Genomic DNA, 15,638 nt, shown 5'->3' with positions numbered 1-15,638 from the left:
GGAATTCGCGGAATTGCAAGGTTCTTGCGCAGACCGCGATGCCGCGACGGCGGTATCGATCGATCGATAAATCGATCGCACGAACCAACGAGTCTCTCTCAGAAATTCCCCAATTACGCGGCAACATGGAAACGCCGCTCGCGGTCGGGGAGAAAAGTGACTGTGTGCTTTTCCAATTCGGAAATGCATGGCATACGCGTCAGCGTTGAGATTTATGCGCTCCCTCGCATCTCTGACTGATTCGTTCGTTGCGCCCAAGTTTTTAACGCGCTTTTTATACTCCGACGAGATTTTGCATCTCTATTTATACTCTTTTGAAAAAGCATTTTATCGCTAAATATTTTTTAATTAATTTATATTTTCTATTTTTCTAAAAAGGAATTTTTTAGCTTTTGATCGATTGCATATTTTGCCTGAAACATTTGCGTTGAAATAAATCTATTAATAAATTGAAAGTTAAAATCCCTTTTGGCGACACGCTTTATTCACTCTGTATAAATATTTTGATCAAACTTGCTTTGAGGACAGAATTCATTCATTTCACTAATGTGCCATTTTCAACTGTCTTTATTATTTTGTTACTGTAGCAAACCTAAAATTAAGGGAGGATGAAAGCGGTACGCCTTCTGGCGAAGTTTCACTTTGCGTAATTAACATATGGGCGGTTCGTATGCATATTCGCAATTCGCATCGACTCTAGCACCTAACAAACGAATTGTACGCATATTCGATGAGGCATTACATTATCATTGCATACGTAATAACAAAGTCTTTATTTATGCGATATCGATATCTGCCATCTTGAATACGATCGTTCTGTGGGACAAAAGAAATTTATGAGCACGAGTAGTCAAATTTCGTGGTGGGAAGAAACGAGGAGGAATAGAGATCAATTATTTCAAATCACACGCAGTGCGCGCAGGATCCTGTTTGGATGGCGTTCGCCCACCGAGCATCGCCGCCTTTTCGAAGGCTAAACTCGCTCCTTGAGGCTGAGCTTGTATTACGTAAAAATGCGAGCGGCATCATGCGAGATCTCGTCGGCATAAAGTAGCGCGCATACTCGACTTATAATGCTGATCTCTCCGAGTGCGTCGATCCCCCTTCTTTCCCCTATCGGTATTCTCACTTTCTTTCTCCGCACCGGCCCTGCCTCTCCTTGGGTCTCGATGAACATAGTATGCGATATAACCCACTCAAACTTATGTGCCGCGCATAAAGTGTGGGCAGTGTGATCCGATAGCCCACACGTTCTATCAACGATTGATACGCGAGATCGGAAATCGATTGGAAATCGAACCAATTTAAATCCCTTAGCCGTGTCTTATTAAGCAATACGGGCGTAATACGGGCTCCTCGGTGTAGGCATTATTACTTTATTATGTAATAATGACATTTACAGTTACCGCGAGTTCCGTGAAAGATACTTATTAATGTATATAATAATTTTTAAATCTAATTTTTTAATAATTTTCTAATTTTCTAAATTATATTTTTGACAAGAAAAAAAAAATTTAATAGGACGAGCTTCCACAGAAATGTTTCATCGATTTTTCTAACAAGATTCCAGGACTTAATTTTTGGAAATTCCAATTTTCGAAAACTTTGATAAAAAGATATCTGTTTATCAATGTTGTTGAATATATTGAATCAGGATGGAAAGATTAACGATAAGAATATTTTTGATCACGGTATAATTGATTATTATCGGTATTAGAGCGCGGCGTCGACTAGATTCGAAGTACTACGATCGAATAAATCGAGATCGATAGTTCCTCTTACGTTAAAGTATAGCTGAAGTATAGCTGCGGCTTTCAAAGATAACGACGATAGAGTAGTACGCTTCGGGTGATAGTTTCTCGTTATAATCTCATCGATCAGCGTGAAACTGAGGAAATCCGCAATATTTTACGGAGAGAATCTGCAAAACCGACGGGATCCGTCGAGAGAAATTAGGAGATTGCGTGCAAAACGCGCGCGTAAGCGCGTGGGATTCTCGTAAAATAGACCGTAAGAGAAGAAGAAAGGTTTCTTTCCTCTCTCCCCCCCCCTCTCTCTCTCTCTCTCATCTTCCTCTCGGAAATGGCGTGTTCCGTGACTTTTTCTCTCTTTCTCCGCTCTATTGTCTCTCGCGCGCGAGAGAATCCGTGATTTAGCGTTCCCATAAGAAACGCACTCTAATCAACGCGTTTTTTGTTGCTTTTTTTCGTGACGCCCGTTAACATTTCGAGAACCTGCTTGCAAAAAAACCTCGCCGGCGGCCCACTACGCGGGGGAATCCATCAAAGACTATATTACGTCTCCCATTTATCAATCAGTTGTGCGTTTGCATCTTGCGCATTACACAACCGTGCCTGTCAAAAGAGTACAATTATTTTACGCACTACTTCATTATCCACGATATCTCCGTGAAAGTGATAAATTTTCACCCGCTTCTTTTACATACTTTTTATTTTACGATTACAAATCTCTCTCTCTCTCTCTCTCTTCGACACACTAGGACAACGAACTTAACGCGGCAACATAATTCTGCTGACGTCGGATGAAGGAAAAATATCTATAACTAATAATACGCGCGATCGTGTTGGTGCAATCGCGATGAAATATCGGAAGACGTTACGAAAGACCGCGGCAGCTTGTTTACTCGAGGTATACGCGAGATGAATCTTCGCGGAAGAAGCTCGCGTGCAAGCATTATTCGCGCCTTTCCTGCCGCGATCGCGGCAAGGAATTTCTGTCTTCCTCTGCCTTGTACGCGACGCGGATTAATTAAAATTACGAGAAGCAATTAGCGGCCGTTACGTGTCGACGTATTATTCGGTGAAAGTGTTGAGAACCTCGATCTATCGCGCGAACGGTCGGTCGGCTCTATTAATCTCGCGCGCACGAGCTATTTTCTTTTTCTCCGTCCATCGGCTTATCTCGCGCGGATCTACCTTCCGATACGCGCACGCGTAATAATGCGGATGCGAACTGTGAAACTATCGACAGATATCGTAAACGCCTCTCTCGTGCGCTTCTCCTCCTCCCTCTCCCCCCCTCCCCCCCCATCCACCGTGCCACGGGGGTACGCTGTTGAAACGCCGTGTATAAATTATTAATAGATGAAAATATCGCGCTCGAGTCAAAGTCAAAGGTGATCGATGGGATAATGAGTTGCCCGTTTGCGATTAACATAGAGAACGTCATAAGTGTAAAGGTAATAATATGTAATTAATTACTTTGCTCCGCGTAACTGTTCATCCGCGTAATCGTTCTTCGTAAGCTTCTTAAACAAAGAATTTTATATATTGAAATCTCAAAGCGTAATAATAACATCGTACATTATTTATTTTTTATAAACTTGAGAAAATTGAACCTGGATTATTTACATAAATCTTGAAAAAAAAAAAAAAAAAAATGCGACTGGAGTTGTACTAAAATATTAAAAATTTTTATTATTTCCGAGAAATTTCTATACTTTAACGATTTTGTTTATGCAGAATTATTAGTCTCGAAGCGTCGCGTACCTCTTAATTTACGATGCCAACCAGACGACCTTCTTTGTTCAAGCTCGTTGCGGATTGACGGCAAACTGCATCATCGTTAACTTGGAAATCGTATATTATACTTAATATCGCATTACGATATCACCGTCGTATTATTACCATTCGCGATTTAAGAAGCGGCCTTTCTGCGCGCCTTTCAACACGGCTATCGGCGAAATAATGTGACCGCGGACCCCTTTCACAATTTTTCAACTCGAAATTGGCAAATCCTACAAGACAAATGTCGCGAACTGATTATCGTGCATTTCGTTTGCGAAAATGACGTGATGAGCAAAGAGATGAATTTTCTGCTGCGGTTCGGAATAAAAATTTTAATATGCGCCAATATCTGCGACTTGAAAGGTTAATTTCGCGATTTTGCATACCTAGTATATATATGCGGAAATCCGGTGAATTTTTACAAAAGTATTGAGATGTTTACTCGCGATTTAATTTTATAATAAGTTAGCGATCTTCTGGAAGAAGTGGACGTTTCGGTGTTGAAACGACGCACGTATACGCGTCTCGCGATAATTAGGATATTCGTAAGAAGCTCTTCATTAAAAGCGCATTAAAAGACGCGCGAAAGGACGCGCCTTAGGAAACGCGTTATAGCACCGGAACCGGTCCCCGAAGCCATCGCGAAGATATCGCGCAATTTCTCCGGATTAAGAGGAAATAGCGCGCTTGTACTCCTATTTATAGCCAGTTTCCGAGCCGCAGCGACGCGCGCGCAACCCCGTGTTTTTCCTCCGTGGCCTTCCCATGCACGTGTGAAGGCGCCTTTAAAAGGACACGAGAGAGACACAGTGGCGTAGAAAGAACTCGATAGGAAAGTGAAACGACGGAATGCGTAAAATCCGTTGTAAAACTTTGCTCTTGGTATCTCGTCTCTCGTTTTCAGATCGACATTTATATATCTGTGTCATTTTGCTGTTATACTTCGAGGCCTCGTTTCTCCGAGATTTTAAGGCGATTTCGAAAAGTATACGCATAAATCGGAGAGAAACGGGGCTATAATTATCAGCAGATCTCATTAACTGCGAAACGCGCGATCGGAGATATCGTGTGACGTAGAGTGACGACGGTGAGAGGTGCTACGTATAAACAATTTTCCCATGCGAATTACGGGCAACACCGGCTCTCTCATTTCGCGCGCTTCGTCTTTCGATCTGTATAATCTCGAGACTCGGTTCTCAGAGAGAGGGGGTTGAGGGGAAGAGGACGTTAGGAACTCTCGCGTTTGTCGATCGAGGGACGACCTCTGCATAGCGATGCAACGGACAGAGAGGGGTGGTCATTACGCGCGTGTACACGATAACTAGATGATTAATTTATTATCACTTTGCTACTGGGTTCACCCAGTTACCCGATGCGCCCGATAGGTCAGTGCGAGGGCCCGGCGCTTGGGCTGGGGAAAGTATCGATTTTGCATCGCACGAGCAACGCGGTTGCACGCTCCAACGTCTCTATTCGCTCGCTCTTGTAAGCAACGCGCGCGCGCGCGCGCTTGCGGACATTATTGTTACGTCGCGTATATAATAGCCGATCAGATTAAATCTCTCTCCCCGCGCGCGCGCGCGGATAAGCATGCCCGCGTTTTACACGCTACCGTTGTGTCGTATGTAGCTGTCGTCGTCGTCGTCGTCGTCGTCGTTTATCGACAAAGAAGCGCGATGTACCGTGATCGCAGCGGAGTTTTGCAAGTCTATACCGTTTAGTTATTACTCTGCTTATTATAGCTATTACGATGCGTATTAAAATATTTAGAAAAATATTAATTATATATTATATGAATAGCATATTTATATATATGTGTTATATTTATATTATACTATATACATATATATATATATATATAATAAAAATATATATAACGAAAAGTACATATCGCCTGAAAAAGACCAGCGTACAATCAATATTGAATATATTATAATCTAGGTCAATCCACGTTTGCAATAACGATGTTTAATGCCACGGTGCCAATTATTGCCTCGCATCATTAATTTATTAATTATTAAAACACTTGTGAGAGATTATTGACTGACTATTACTTGCTTGGTATAACTACAACAGAAAATTTCAAACGCTCATTATTCATGCGTGGCGAAATTATTTCGACAAAGTTTTAATAAAGATGTCATGTCGACCGACACGTTACCGTAAACTTTGTAAGCAGATTGATGCGCCCACCGGTTGTGCGTGTATGCTAATTTAAAATTGAAGTTATTATACGAGAGAGAGAGAGAAATCATCGCCTTATATGTACGTACGAAAGAGAGACTATTGTTATGCGGCACACTCGTATCTGGCACCGCAATAATAACAACGGCGATAATAAGGATTTGCATGCAGGTCGAGAATAACGGGTACTTTGCGGGCCCACATTGCACAGAGGACCAAATGCATCTGCGAGAAAAAGGGCCAACCCCTCACCTTGTGCGTCCCCGCAGTTTGACGGTAAAGGCTTCGCCAGGAATATATGTCAGATCTTATCCTTCTTTAAAATTCGAGAGATAATTGTCTGTCATTTCTCAAAACAGTGTTTTCTTTCTTTCTTTTATGCGATCTTAATTTCTCAATTTTTTCGTATAATTCTCGTGAATTTTTTACAGCATTTTTATTCTATATTTTTATTTTATTTTATCGTCATCTCGTCTTTATAAAGTTTTTTTTTTGTACCTTGTTGAATTTTTGCGACACAGCAGAATAGTCGATTTTTTTATCGTCACGATGGAGTTTCTTTTATTAGACACGTGAAAGATGATTCGTAAAGATTTCACAAGGCATTTTGCCAAGTATGTTCCGGCATTGTTCTCCGTTGCATTTAATTCTATCGCGTAGAAAGCGAGTCCGCAGATTCCCATAAGTATCGTTAGTAGTAATCCAAGACTATTCACAGCAAAAAGATATGTGATATGAAAAACTTGACACTCGGTATGCGCGCCTCTAAGGCGCTCTTATCTCCTTATCACCCGACACTATTATACACGTCGCCCATCTCGCACTCCCGCGGCTCTTTATCCTCCTTTGATTTTATAACGTTGCGTCTCGCGCGAGCTTAGTTTATTGCTCTTAAAAGTCCGCCACGATAATGATCGTATCGTGTAACGCGCGCGTATTCACGCAAACTAAAACGTAATTTTCTCGAGAATGTCTCTCTCTTTGTCATCCACCTCCAGGTAGATGATAATTTTTTACGCTTGCTCTTGTTCAACTGCGTTAATTTTCAAGTGAGACGATAAAAAGATCTTGAGACGAAATGCTTCAAGAGGCTGATTCCTTGATGATCGGGCGCGAATGGAAATCTAAATTAGTAGCGCCAAAAAAGGCAATGATGCGGAATTGAAAAGTACACCAAGGAGGATATCGAGCGTTCACACCGCTTCTTATCCATTGTGTGTTTTAGAGAAGAGATGTTTAATTATATATAAATATACATTTATCTTCTTGTCAAACGATAAGAAGATAAAGTTATGCCGCAGTCAAATTATAGCGAGCTAATTGGCTGTGAAGGCCCGCGATATGCAAGCCTGTGAACTTGAGATTTTCGAGACTAGAAATAGAAATAAATAGCGGTAATGGCGGCCGCTTGCGGGTTGCTCGGGATGTTGGATTCTTCCCTACGAGAGAAACTACGATTTCCTGCACGATTCCGGAACACGATTCCCGGAAAAAAGTCGGCTAGAGATCTCGTTCGGCACGCACTGCGCGCCCTATAAGGAAAGACGAGAGCTTCTGAAACGCGCAAGGGCAATAACGTTCTCTCTTTCAAACGTGATCGTTCTACGTAATAACTATGTAACATTATTCAAATAGATAATTTATTAATATCAGAGTCTCTTCTGACAAATGTGGAGACATCGTTGTTAATTAAAGTCAATCTCTCTCTTATTCACAAATATATCGGAATTATATCATTTTAAGATTAATATTATAAAAATTAGTTTCCTTTTACTTTACCTTTGTAAGATGAGGAAAATTTTCTGGTATGTGTTTCTCATATTATCTTGAAAAAACGTTGAATCCGGATTCCTGAATCCTATTCGATACTCTTTATGGTTTTTCCTTCCATCGCCTTCCCCCCTTTCTCCGCTCTCATCCACGAATCTTTTGCCTTCGCCTTCTGACGAACGTAGTGCGCGCTCGTTTCTTGAATTGCGCTTTATTTATGCGATTGTCAATGACCTCGAGGTTGAGATGATGCTCGCGGGAAGGCATGCTGCGAGATCATTTCCCGGCGAGAACATCCTCACAATTCTCGGACGGGAAGGGGGAGGTAGTGTAGAATCTCGAAACCGCGGGGCATCGTCGTCTCTTCGCGTCGCGCAGAGGTCAGCGTCGTCCTTTCTGCGATTTTATTGACGCTAGACGAGGCGCCGCGGAGTACACGTGTTTCTCCCTCGTACAAAGGATTCCAGTTTTCACGTTCTCACCGTCGAAAATTTATATATATTTATGATGCTTCTCTTCTTTTTTTTTTTTCCTTTATTTTTTTTTTTCGTCTTTACTCGCGACAATCGCACCGGTGCCTTATGCCGGAAGTGCATCGCGCCGATAGATGTAACGGTGAATTAGCACGGCTGTGATTTTTCTTTCTTCTCGTTGCAGATGCTGCGGTCGGCGGATCACCTTCTTCTGCATCCGAGCGGCGAGATCGCGCTCCGATTATGGTGAGTAAATCCCCCTGCTGCCTCTTTAACGCTGATCGCGAGATAAATTATTTATAACGCGCATTGCGCGTCGTCGATGGTAGAGCATTCACTCGATTTGTGATCGTGAGAATCGGTAGGATCGATCGTTTTTCGTCTTTGGATCGACGAAAACGTAACGGTGGTTCGCACATTCGTGTTTTCTTCGGCTGCACGCGTCACATCGATTTTGCTCCTGCAACGAAAATTTATTATCCTTCGAATATATAATCGTACATTTAAATTTGACTCTTAAATTATACTATAGTGTGTTGTATTGAAAGAATGTACACAAAGTCGAATTTAGTCGAAAATGAAAAATAATAATATTCAATCTTACACGAAAAATATATATAAACGCGTATCTTGAATAAAAGAATAAGCGCCTGTCTCTCACATTTTTTCCCAGACTATTTTTCTTCTACTTCTTCGACTTTTTTTTTTTTTTTCTTTTTACGAGAGATACAACGAAGCGCATGAAAATTGCACGAGACGCTCATTGACGACGGTTAATGTGATGAAAATCGCGTTCCATATATTACGGAGTATCGCCACCCACCTAAAACCGGTCCGACACGCGTTATACGTGCCCCAGTGTCCCTTTGTAACAGATGGGGTAACGCAACTGTTTCTCTCTTTCGCGCTAGAAACTAGGACAGCCCACGGTTATGTTATATCATTGCCTCGGATTACGCGATTGCTTGTTAACGTGAGTTCGCATTATGCGAACACACCTTCACCCACACGAGAAACTGTTAAATATTAATTATGGCCCGCGCGCGCGTGAGTGTGTGTGTGTGTGTGTGTGCGCGCGCGCGCGCGCGCGCATGTAATCGCGCGTAATTTTGCGCCCAATATGCGAATAGGACGATATGCGGGCAACTATACTTCCACTCCATTAGCCAACTTGTGTAAATTAGAACCGTCCACCGGATTGCGAATTACAATCGGAGAAATTTTGTCGTATCTGTGCGAAATGGCAATTTATCGCGCGGTTGAGGGTAACCACCGCCGCTAAATGTAAATGCCGACGAAGAGATACCCGCAAACAGCTCGTTCTACTCGCTTGGAGGTTGACTGATCTCGATTTTACCGTTACTACTTGGTAAAAGAGAGAGAGAGAGAGGGGCAGAATTACTCGCGGCCGCGTCGCTCTAATCTTCCGGTACGCTAATTAGTCCTCTGGCCGCGAAGGGCGTGGGTAATTCCTTTATAGAGAATAACGACGTAAATGACTAGTCGCTTTTCATAATTCTCTCTTTTCCCGCCGCGTCTCTTTTTCTTTATTTTTTTATTTTTTTATTTTTTTATTTTTTTATTTTTCTTTTTTTAGATAATGTTACGTAAATACGAATTAGTTTCGTACAGTATAAATTAAATTTATGAGAGTTTTACATGCCAATGATGTATGTATATGTTGACGCACTGAGCAAAAAAAGTTGTTGATTTGGCTAAATGTGTTCAACTGATTATTATTTTTTTAATTGAAATATTTAAGTATTTAAGTTAAATACGTCATGTTAAATTTAATATTTAATTTAAATACTTATTTCAATTAAGGAAATAATAATCAGTTGAACACATTTAGTGAAATGAACAACTTTTTTTTCTCAGCGCGTACATTTTAATTTTTACACGAGTTAACTCGATATTTTGCGTAACGTTGCTCGTTTAAACCGTCATGCGAATATATGTCGTGCGACGTTTCGGAGCATATATAGGAACATAACCGCTGCTTTATCATGCGATTATCCTCCCCGCTGACACGAGAAACGTTTTAATGGGGAGTAAATGTTTCGACGCGGATGGGACATAAGCGTGTTATTTTCTAACTTTTTCGCGGTATACATTACTAGCCTCTTAAACACGAGAGAGACGACCGCTCGATCGCGTATATAGCTGATCGGAACTCGTTTGTACATTGTATGTGCCTAGTGCCTACACGCAAGTAAGTGGATACTCTGCGTACATAAAAAAGAATTATGTATGTAAATGGAATGTGTTTATGGAAAGGTACACAAGTAGCGATTCTTCGAAGAGCATTACACACATACACTTCCGCGTTTAATATGTATCGATTATCCTTCCGGCTATCCATTCAGCTTTTATCGAGAAATTAAGATTAAGCCTCTGATTACTCTATATCATCCACATATATTTTTTTCCTATGAAAAATGCTCTGCTTCATGCGAAAGATATGATATGCCCACGAGAGTATGGTCGACGAGCGTGTAATCGTGAAAAGCGGGGCCGCGTTCCACAGTGAAATATTAAGCATTATGCGGCACTCACGTGAGTGGAAAGCACGCGAACGTAACTCGTACAACACGGTCTGCCTCGTACCGAGGAACAGTACCACGATGACGGTATAAGGGTACGTTCACCTCCTTCCGCTCTCGCGTTCCAGGCACGTGTTTAAGATCACGCGCCGGATTCTATTAAGCTGGTCGATCATTACCGCTTGTTGATTGCAATGATTGCTTTTCGGTCGAGAGGCCCTCTTCCGCCGCACAGCGTTACGAAAATTATAGTTTATACCGCGGCGTTTATTAATTACAAGGATTAAAGATTTAACCCTCTTAGCCCCCGCCAAACATCCTTCAAATCTAATCTGTAATTTACGAGCCGTTTAATTATGCAATATAATTCCATGTTTATTCTTCTAAATTGCAAATAGCAAGATTATTTTGACATTGTATAGTTAAAAGAATAGAGGAAATATGTACTGTATTAATATTTTAATTTTAATATTTTACTAATATTTTTATATTGTTTAAAATAAATAAGCTGGAATTTTTTATGATTTATTGTGTTTACAATATATGAAGGAATTAAAACATTTGTATTATTTATTTTAATTGTTTGCTATCACGAAAATTGAAAATTGTAAGCTAAAAACTGTGTCTAATAATTTTTGTATGTTTATGGGTTAAAATTGATTTTTTGCATTCGAGAGTTCATTAGCGCGATTCTTACGCCGATAACGACCAACACGGGATACTCATCATGATGCGTAGAATAAGAGATTGCGGATGATAAACGCACGCGTGTTTACGCGCATAATAACGATACGCGCGCGTCGTGCATTCTCTCGCGGGTTGAGTCAGACAAATGGAATTTCGTGACACGCGATATCGAACCGCGGCTGTTTATTAACACACCCAGGGGACCCAGGTAAGGTCTCCTTGTAACGCACGCCGCCGCCGAGAGGTCGCTCTCCGGCGTTTCGAATGCACGCATCCATGCGTGGAAAGGTGCACGCCAGAGCTCGGAGCGACAAGGAACGACGGAGAGACGATTCATTTTCCGCGATGCCCCGACGGTTCAGCAGCTGCGTGTACGCTCTTTATGAATATCGGAGCGGAAAGAAATCCGAGTATACGCAGGCACGTGGAATATGAACTCGTATTCGCGTACAGATTTGATAAATTCACTGACAAGCCAGTAGCTCGTGCCGCAAAAGAGATAATCCTGGAATAATCGTGATACATTTTTGGCAATAAAAGTAATGATAAATATAATCTTTTTTTCCTATATATCTCTTATGAAAAATGAGATGACGATTCATTCATCGAATTATTTAAAAGCATTGATTGCACGAATTCAAAACGCAATCTCAGTTACGACAGGCTGTTCGCAAAGTAAGAACATCATGGAAAAGAAGCAGTTTTGATAATTTCGAGTAATCACTTTTATATTTTTATATTTTTTTAAAAAGTGTATTTCAATTTATATCTCTTTATACGTTAAATTTTTTTTCGATTGTTATCAGTTTCTCATTACACTTAATATATTTCTAAGTATTTAACTATTTTATATTTAACATTTAAAGGCTATGCTGCTATTATAAATGTGACTAAACATTAAAAATCTACCATACATTTATGTAAACAATCGAAGTAAATATTGAAATATTTTGTAAACAAAGTATAATATAGTCGTATCCAACAATAGCGCTCGGAGGAATTCGAAATATAAAAAAGTGCGATACTATAGAGAGGATTCTTACTAGTGGCCGTGACAGGGACGTGCTTCGAGCACGACTTCAATCTGCTGCCGTTGGGCTGCCAGGAACATTCTGTCGTGACCTGTCAGGTTTGCATGCCGATGTTCTCGCTTCTGGCAAGAGCCGTAACGTTGTATAACATCGTATACCGGGTGCACACCGGCATCTCCTGCGCGTCAATTTAAATGTCATTATTATTGAAGGAAAACTGCACGTCAAATCTTTTATAATATTTAACATCAACTGTAATAATTACAATTTTGTAAAGAGAGAGAAAGAAATTGATATGATGAGTTAATTATATTTAACTCTATGAAAAAATATTAATATATGTTTTTACGAGTGTCAATAATTTAAATTATCAATCTTTGTATATTATTGCAAATTTTTTGCAAAAAACGTTTGCAATGGCAGAATTAAGTTTTTACTTTTAATTTTCAACTTTTATGTAAACATATTTTTCCAGAAATGGGCAAAATGTTTGAAAAATTGCAAATTGTATCGTTCACCAGTGATGAGATGAGAGAGAAGAAGAATACGAGCGGATAGAGAGAGAAATAAGAGATAAAATAAGAGACACAAGCGATGAGGAGGAGGAGGAGAGAAAAAACGGAAGGACGATGCGGGGGGCATGTCCGCCGCCGGCGTCGTGGCGTGTATCGCATTTAATTAGCCACCATATGCGGCAATTAATTAAGAATTTCTCGCGTTATTGATGGTTTCACCTGGGGTGTCCATTAGTCGCTCCAACGACGCGCCGCGTCGTTTTCGAACCGAGAGCTATATAGGTATTCGTCCGTTCGCACAGCCACGCGCATCCTGCACGCGCGCTTTTCCACTAATCTATCCCCAGGATGATATACGAGCCCGGCCGTAACGCCGGCAATTAACGTTTTCGCCCTTCGTTCGCTTTTGTTCTCCCCGATAACGATTTTTTTCGCACCAAGATTTTTTTATTAATTCACGAGAGAGCCAAAGGATGTAACAAATTCACACCTATAGCTTGGAATTACATTCATTATTACGTCCTTTATTACGCTAATTATTGCGCCTAATTGTTACATATCACACGTAGAAATCTTCCTTCACTTTCACCGACGTAGAAATCGATGGGAAAGAAATGCGTCGACTTTTGCTAGAAAGCTTATCGAAATTCGATTTCTTTTAACGAAATAAAATGCGCGAATATATCATATGATAATAGTACGTGATGTAATTTGATAAAATTATAGGAGAAAGTTAGGCGTAAAAGAATCTTTTGTAAGTTTTAATTATCTACCGAAGAATGCCGAAATCATTCGGCTCGTCGGTTCTCGCGCTTCCTCAAAACATGTCGAGAGTGACGTGCTTACAACAATAACTTCCCACAACATTGCGAAAACCTGAATAAATATATGTGATGCAACGCGTAAAAAAACATAAACTTTTTCAACGATATATCTGCCCGTGTAGAATACTATCTCATTTTCGAAGCCAAGTCATTATTAACTTATTCCATTTTGTAATAATTACGTCGAGGATATTCTAGCGACTACGGCGAATAATTTATTGTCGTTTCTTAGTATATTTAATAAGGAGGCGAAAGAGATATATTAAAGAGCGAAATGTATAATCTAAATATATTATAATAAAAAGTGAGACACGCACACATTGTATTGTATGCATGCCGAGCGATCTCTCACGTTAGGCAGGTTTCCGTTCTCTCGATACGGAAGACTTTCCATCCGTTGTTTCGCCGGCGCGCGATTCTTCAACAAGTGTTTATTTCATAATCACGGATAATCTATTATCGTCGAGAAAGTGTGATGCGCTGTAAGCGCGTTATAATTTCGATACCGGTGTCCGCTCGGATTTCCGTCGCGCCGACTTCCTCCTTCTCACGTTTAAATGCCGGTACTCTTTGGACGTTTCTGGGGCTGGAAGCGCCGGCGCGGAAACGTTGCGTTTCTCGTGGCCTGAAAACCAGGAGCGGCGCTTTTGTTTGTATGCATTCCTCGCGTTGCAATACGTGACATAATCGGCACGACACCGCGTATGTATATACAACGGGTGCCCATTATTCGCCTACAATGGGACGGGAGGGATGCTGGCGACTGGAAAATCGCGTGTCTACCGGTCAGACGTGATCCTGATATTTGACAGTTCATTAAATTCCGTAAATAGATTCGAGAGCAACCTGCCATCGTGATATCTTCGAATCCTTCATGGCGGCTAATAATGGATAATAATGAATTTTTGGCAAAAATTTATGACAAATGTATCTCTTCCATTGCATTTTATTTAACCTGAGGCAGTTTTTGAAATTCAATGTCGATTTTTGTAGAAATTATAATTTTGCTAATAATATTATATATAAATATGTCAAAAATCTCGAGGATTATATTTAAATATGCATTTAGATTATTAATTACCTTACTGAAAAAATTCAGATACAACGAAATTCAAATAACGATATTAGCAAATAATATGTTTACTCGTGTGTAAATGGAAAACGTTATAGAAAACTGTAGTCGAATGTTTTTCTTCCGTTTTTTTATCGAGATGATTCCACTGACCTAGATACCAGTAAAAGCTCCTTTGCCTAAGCTTTGCTTAAGCTCGAGAGTAAATCTATATACGAAAGATTTTCCAGCAAACGATTTGGCGCAATTCCGTGCTCCTTGCGAGATATCGATCCATCTTTTGAAACGCGAAAAGTGGGCCAGGTATTGGAGGTTCGTTTGCCGATGCAATATGAGCCCGCGTGTTATAAATCGACCGCTTTACTTTCGCTAAACGTCCACGAGGTAAATAGTTGTATACAGAGGAGGAAAAGAGAGCGGTCCTTACACCTCCTTCGTGAACCGATCCCCTTGATTGCACCGATCGGCTTCTCTCGTGCGTCGCTGTCGGATCAACCTGAGGCGACCGACGAGCATAGTCGTTTGAAATAGATGACTGCGCTCTCGAGCAAGAGGACAAGAGGGAGGAGAGGTAAGAGAGGAGAGAGGAAAAGGAGAGGACCAACCTGAAGCGGTGAAGCGATCGTTCCTAGGGCCGAGGCAGATGATAGAGCGAGCAAGAGAGAGAGAGAGAGAGAGATACGCGAGGCTGTGGCGTGACACGTCGTGATCGGTAGAAAGAATCTCGTCCTGCAACCCGGAAACGCCGTGACTAACAACTCGGTATCACGAAGGTGGAAGGAAAAGTCTTGGAGACCCGTTCGTTCGCGGGGTAGTCACGATGATGGTGGTGGTGCGTATCTTTCCTCTCGTGGGGTCCAGGGGGGTCATCAACCATCGGCCGTCATGGCGGGCCGGGGGATCGCGCATTATTATGACCACATCTAATTGAAACTCTACGGCTCTCGGTTTGAACTTGCTATACGACTCGCTCGGCAACGCTCCGGCGCGTATTAAGACGGGAAGAATAAAC

At 41.1% G+C, this 15,638-nt stretch overlaps 1 protein-coding gene across 6 annotated transcripts in view; it reads left to right on the top strand.

Moving 5' to 3' along the window:
• The window catches only part of LOC126850893 (SH3 and multiple ankyrin repeat domains protein 2), a 113,226-nt gene that overhangs the window by 35,061 nt on the left and 62,527 nt on the right, over positions 1-15,638 (top strand). For all 6 annotated transcript variants that reach the window (XM_050594341.1, XM_050594337.1, XM_050594340.1 and 3 more), the window contains exon 2: positions 8,139-8,200. The gene's annotated coding sequence lies outside the window, so the exon portion shown is untranslated. The remainder of the gene's footprint in view (positions 1-8,138; positions 8,201-15,638) is intronic.

This window comes from Cataglyphis hispanica, chromosome 7 (assembly GCF_021464435.1).
Source record: "Cataglyphis hispanica isolate Lineage 1 chromosome 7, ULB_Chis1_1.0, whole genome shotgun sequence".
Lineage (NCBI taxonomy): Eukaryota > Metazoa > Arthropoda > Insecta > Hymenoptera > Formicidae > Cataglyphis > Cataglyphis hispanica.
Note: the sequence above shows the minus strand (reverse complement) of the source record. Positions and strands in the feature narration are given on the sequence as shown.